Genomic DNA, 7,069 nt, shown 5'->3' on the forward strand with positions numbered 1-7,069 from the left:
AAAAAGTTATGCAGTACAAAATGTGCATAACAAAATATGCATTACAAATAAAATAAATGTATATAATATCTTTCTTTTTTTTTCAGCTTTGGTTGGATGAGCACTCTAACATAGCTGAGATATCATCATCAGACATTGTCAAGGTCAATCCCAATGCTACACCAAAAGCTGCAAGGTGGGACTTTGCAGCAATGAAGAAATCAATGCTCAAGAAGCATATTTCAAGCTTAGAGGTACTTGTTTATGAACCTTAAGAATGAATGTATATTTCAAGCATATGAAAGCAAACATGCAGAACTGCATAACTTACTATGCATAACTTGTTTAACTGCATAAAATACGAACATTGTTTAACTGCATAACATCTTATGAAGATCCAAAAATAACTGCATGACCTGTTATGCATTGTTTAGAGTATCTGCATAACTTGTTATGCATATAAGAAGTGTTATTGTTTTTGTTAAGCATTCCCTGTGTCACTTATTGTTTTAATGCACAACATCTTATGCAGATCCAACATTGACAGCATGACAAGTTATGCATTGTTTAGGTTATCTGCATAAGTAGTTATGCATATAAAAGGGTTTTTACGCCTTCCCTGCGTCACTTATTGTTTTAATGCATAACATCTTATGCAGATCCAACATTGACAGCATGACAAGTTATGCATTGTTTAGGTTATCTGCATAAGTAGTTATGCATATAAAAGAGTTTTAACTCCTTCCCTGCGTCACTTATTGTTTAACTACATAACATCCTATGCAGATCCAACATTGACAGCATGACAAGTTATGCATTGTTTAGGTTATCTGCATAAGTAGTTATGCATATAAATTTTTTTTTACGCCTTCCCTGCGTCACTTATTGTTTAACTGCATAACATCTTATGCAGATCCAACATTGACAGCATGACCTGTTATGCATTGTTTAGGTTATCTGCATAAGTAGTTATGCATATAAAAGGTTTTTTACGCCTTCAATGCGTCACTTATTGTTTAACTGCATAACATCTTATGCAGATCCAAAATTAACTGAATGACCTGTTATGCATTGTTTAGGTTATCTGCATAAGTAGTTATGCGTATAAAAATTTATGCATTTGCTGATGATTGTTATTAAATCATGTTGCAGTTTCAAGAGAACTTTAGAGATGAGTACAGTGCAATGGAGTTGGAACTCTGTGAACCAAGAGAACCAAGAAAAAGGTCAGCTATATTGGAACTCGTTGCAATGAATCTTGAAGAGAACGGGGACAAGTATGAAGAAGCATTTCAAGATGCGTTACAAATCATTGAAGAAGAGAAGTGTCCTGATAGTATTGAAGCAAGGTTTAAGATTATTCAAGCAAAGCTGAAAGACATGAAGAAGACTCAGGAGACATATAGACGGACTGGAGGAGACTTCAATTCTCAGATGTATGGATATGTGAAGATTTTTCTCATTGATTCAGGCATAAATGAGGTGCAGGAAGAGTCGTCAGGTGGCCCTAGCTTAAATCCATCATCAGCTGATACTATTGTCCCACTTTGTGAAAATTTTCCAAAGAATCAGACACATGTTGAAGTAGTATCTTCAACTGAACCACCTACTCAAGAAGCATTTCCAGAAGTTACCAGACTTGATAGCCAAGAGAAAACTGCTAGTCAAGGACTCAAGTCTTCACCTTTCAAGTTCATGGACATGGAAAAAGCTGTTGATCTCTCCATCTACAAGGAAATTGACACACCAGAGAAATCGGAGACAACACCAAATCTTGCAACAACTCAGGAAAGAATTGAAGCGCAAGAGAAAGATTTTTTGGATGGTGATGATGATGATGACATTCTTTCAGAAACTGAGAAGAAAGCTGAAGAAAATGAACAACCCACATTTGATATCCATATTTCACAAGGAGATGATGCTGGTGGACAACAACAGCAAGCTGTTGAGATGCCAGAAGAGACAGTCGCAGAAAAGCCGGAACAACTCGCTGTTGAGATGCCAGAAGAGCAATCCACAAAAAAGCCGGAACAACCAGCTGTTGAGATGTCCATTGATGAGGGAACATGTGATAAATATTTAGAAGAAATTATGGAACCTGCACTGAAGTACTTAGAAGACCTGGAAGAAGAATTTGTTTCTGGAACAAAATTTGGGAAGAAGGAAACTATGAAGAAATACTCGAGAAAAAAGGATGGGGACCATGAACATAAAGAAGGAAGAAACCAACAAGGAAGCAAGGTAAGGAGAATCAAGGAAAGGACATTGAGTAAAGAAAGGACAGCCAGTATACTACTCAAAGATTGTGAACTAGGGAAGCAGCAGAAGAAGAAGCCTGATGACAATAAAGTTCAAGAAGAAGAACAAAGACAAGCCTGTACGTCTGTTGGCAGGCCATTCAGTAAATTACCTCCGCTGGAAACAATGACATGTTTCAAAGATTACAAAGATACAATAGAATCACCCATGAAGAAAGTACTGCAGACATACTTTGAGCATGCCAACAACCTGTAAGTATATATAAACTACCTCTATGCTTGTTTAAATAATAAATGCATTACAAGTTATGCTTCAAAACAACCCATGCATAATAAAAGAACCCATGCCACTAATTGTGTCTTCTACAGAAATACTATTTGGAGTATCAGAGACGGAGAAGACCCGTACTTATGGGATATTCGGATTCACGGAGATGTAATAACGCAGCTAATGAACAATGAATACCTAGAAGAACAAGTTATACGCTATTACAGTTACATGTTGTTCAAGAAGCGGAAAAATGAAGAGAATAATGTGAGTTTTCAACAGCAGTATGCGGAGTGTTCATTCATGAGGCCAGATGCTTGGGTAAGTTATCTCCCAACACTTTAACTTTTAAAACTATTTTGCTACATCTAAATTTGAACTGCATAACTAGTTATGCAGTTAAATTTGAACTGCATAACAAGTTATTCAGCATATTCTTACTTCTGCATAACAAGTTATGCAGCTAATTTTAACTGCATAACAAGTTATTCAGCTTTTTTTTACTTCTGCATAATATGTTATAACCTAAAGTTATCTGCATAAGTTATGCAGTTAAATTTGAACTGCATAACAAGTTATTCTGCATAACTAGTTATGCAGTTAAATTTGAACTGCATAACATGTTATTCGGCATATTCATACTTCTGCATAACTTGTTATGCAGATAAATTTAACTGCATAACTACTTATGCCGTATTGTTTCCTACACCTGTTGTGCACCCTTTCAATGACAAACTCTAACCTTTTTTTTTCCAGTACTTTGTTAAAACTAGGGTCAATGATGGGATTGCCAAATTTGTTGAAGAATTCATCTTGAATATCCCTATCTCAGTTGAGAAAATGTTCATTCCAATGAACTATATAACAAAGGAAAATCCTGCTGGTACACATTGGACATTGTTAGAGTATGACTTTTCAGAGGGTGAGTGGAACTTCTATAATAGTGTTTCAAGCTTTAAAGTTAAATGCAAGAATCAAGCTCTGATAATGGCAAAGGCTTGTATGCCTTATTTGATCAAAAGACATGACCAAATGAAGATATCTCCAGAAATTGTGGATATAAAGAGGGAACCTCTTATATACAAGGATATTATTTGCAAGAATATTCCTGAACAAGGTCATCACCCAGACTGCCTCATATTTGTATGCTACTATATGAAGATGAGTATGAAATGTCAAGTCAGAGAGAAATGGCTGAAGTTGAAAAAGAAAGATGCAATAAAAAAAGCCAACAAGAAAAGAATAAGTCTGGTATTGAAAATGTTGACAGATCCAGTTAACAGTTGGAAGATAGATGCAAATGAAGACGTCTGGGATGCAATTGCTCAACAATATGATTAAGCTGTGTAATGTTATGCATAATGTGTTGGTATGAAGCATGTCTAAACAATTTATATCTTGTTAACTTTCGATTTTTTTATATACTTATATATCAATGCTTTTTCCAGTGCTTCTTATATATATTTGCTACAATCTTATTTCACAAAAATTAGAAAAACTGTACTATCATAATGGATAATAAGTTATGCATCTTCATAAAATAATGCATAACAAGTTATGCATCTTCAAAAATAATGCATAACAAGTTATGCATCTTCAAAAATAATGCATTTTCTATTATGCATTTAAGAATAAAAATGAATAACGTTATCTTATAAAAATGATGCATAACCCGTTATGCATCTTCATAAAAATAAATGCATAACTTACTATGCATCTTCAAGAAATAATGCATAATAAGTTATGCATTAGATGCATCTTCAAAAATAAATGCATAACTTACTATGCATCTTCAAGAAATAATACATAATAAGTTATGCATTAGATGCATCTTCAAAAATAATGCATAACTTACTATGCAATAACATTATCTGATATAAGCAGAAAAGAACAGTGAAAAAAGAATTATTTTTTTTTCATAAAAACCAATACAAAATGAAAAAGTACTTGTTCATAAAATCCCATACAGAAATTAAAATGAAGAAAAATGAATTAGGTTCAAACGTAAAACTAAGCTTGAAGAAACCAACAAGTTAAATTCTCTCCCTTAACTTCCCTTAGGATGCTTCAACGGCTTCTTGTAGCAGGTAGGATTTGTGCAAGTTTGCTTGTTGTGATGACCAATCTGAAAACAATTACCACATCGAATAGATCTCCTTGGCGGCTTCTCGTAACTGCTCAAATGTCTATTAGCTGGTGGTCTCCCAGGCGGCCTCCTAACATCAGGCACATCGATAATCTGATTACCTTCATAAACTTCGGGCCTGTTGTAGTTTGGAATATGATGAATGGCATGGTTGTAGGTATTATTGAAGTATGAAGTAGTGAAATAAGGTTCAACAAAATCATATGGATTAGAACCAGACATTGTTATCGGAGCAAAAGCATGCACACATGGAAACCCATAGACGCGCCACCTCTGACAGGTACATGTCTTTAGATCAAGGTTAACACAATGAGAACTCTCCCCGCCCTCCACTTCATAAACATGAGTATCAGACTGTATAACCAGCCAGGTTAAACCCTCATCAATAAGAGCCTTCATCTTTACTTCATTCTTCGGTGTGAGAACTGTTATGAAACTTTTACCGGTATTTCTCCTTTCTGACATCATCCTCATCACATCCTTCCTTATCTGATCCAGAAGAGCATTAGCAGGGAGCTTCTTATGTACCTTCATCCAACTATTGAAGGATTCAGCAAGAGTAGAAGATGTCCTTCCATACCTACAACCCTGAAAAAAGGCATTTGACCATCTCTCGGAGGTATATCTTCAATATAGTTTGCAACCCAACCACAACCAAGACCCCTAATCGTAGCAATGGATTTTGGAAGCCTTCAGGACTAAGAGCATATACAGCAGCATGAAATGCATCAATAACGGCACCATACCTTTCGTCAGAAGCATTAATAGGTAAGTTCATCTTAAGATGATAATAGCAGAAACTATGGAAGGATCCAGGGAAAATAACTGGAATCGATCTCTTTAATCCTTCTGCACGATCGGATAAAAATGTGATTGGCCTTTGATCATGATCAACAACATTACTCAAATTCCTCATGAACCATTCCCAGTTATCATTATCTTCAGCAGGTACTAGGGCCATGGCTAGTGGAAAGAACCCTGTACAGCAAGAAAACATGGTTCAGGACTTAAAAAATTATAAAATCAAGCCAACGTATACATAAAGTATGTGCATCTAAATAAAATGATGCATAATGTCTTATGCATCTAAATAAGATGATGCATAATGTCTTATGCATCTAAAAAAATGATGCATAATGTCTTATGCATTATGCACGTGCATAAATTCCATAACAGAAAAGTGGAAATAGTAATGCATAAGGCATTATGCAGCTATAAAAAAATGCATAATGTCTTATGTATCTAAACAAAACTGATGCATAACCAGAAAAGTGAAAAGAGTAATGCATAAGATATTATGCATAAAACACTATGAAGCCAAAATAAATAATGCATGAAACATTATGCACATATATAAAAAGGATACATTATCAGAAAACTAACCATTTTCAGCATTGATACCGGTTGCAGCCATGAGGCATCCTCTAAATCTCCCTGTAAGAAAGGTAGCATCGACATAAATCATGGGACGAAGGTAACGGTAACCACTGATGCATGCCTCGAAAGCAATAAAAAGACGCACAAACTTATTTGAAGGTGCTTCAACTTCTAAATCAGTTAAACTATCCTTGTTCGATTCAGTTTCATCCCTTTGAACTTGAAAATCAATACAACTCCCAGGATTTGTGCTGCGAATGGCATCTACATACCATACCAGATGCGAATACGAAATGGCATCATCACCAAATATATCCTCATACACTTTCTCTCTTCCATTGTAAGCTTGGTAGTATTTCATATTGATACCGTAGCTATGTTTAAAAAACTTTTTCAAATCAGAAGCTTTGATACTCGGATCACTTCTGATTTCTTCCTTGATAAGACTAGAAACAAATTTACTGCTGAGCCTGTGGAAAATCCTTTGACATCCCACACCACAGTGATGACTGCTATAATATTTCTTAACCTTAAGCATCCTGTTTTCAACATCAACAGCACAAACCTTATACTCCCAAGGGCAATTTTCTTTAGAGCATTTTGCATAGAACCTGCTAGGTTCATTCTTATTATATACAAGAACATTCCCAGACTTTAGCTCGTATTTCTTCACTGCAATACGTACCTCGCTACACCTCCAAAAAAAACTTTACTAACTTCACCAAGTAATTTATCCCAACCCTCAGTCCTAAGAACCTTGTTAACAGGGACAGAACCATCTTCAAGGAAATTCACCATAGCTTGTTCTGGTTCAGGTTCTATTAAATGCATACTTGATGAAGCTCTACTACGACTGCTGGAACAATTGAAAGAATTTGAGACAACTTCAACAATTAAATCAAAGCTCTTCTGACCTTTATAGTGGCAACGAGATACAAAACACTGAAGCAGAAAATCAGAATCAACTCGCAAAAACTTGCTTCCATCATTAAAAGAAAAACTGACATGATGATGTAGTAAACGAGTCCACTTCAGGCAAAC

This window comes from Papaver somniferum, chromosome 9 (assembly GCF_003573695.1).
Source record: "Papaver somniferum cultivar HN1 chromosome 9, ASM357369v1, whole genome shotgun sequence".
Taxonomy (NCBI): domain Eukaryota; kingdom Viridiplantae; phylum Streptophyta; class Magnoliopsida; order Ranunculales; family Papaveraceae; genus Papaver; species Papaver somniferum.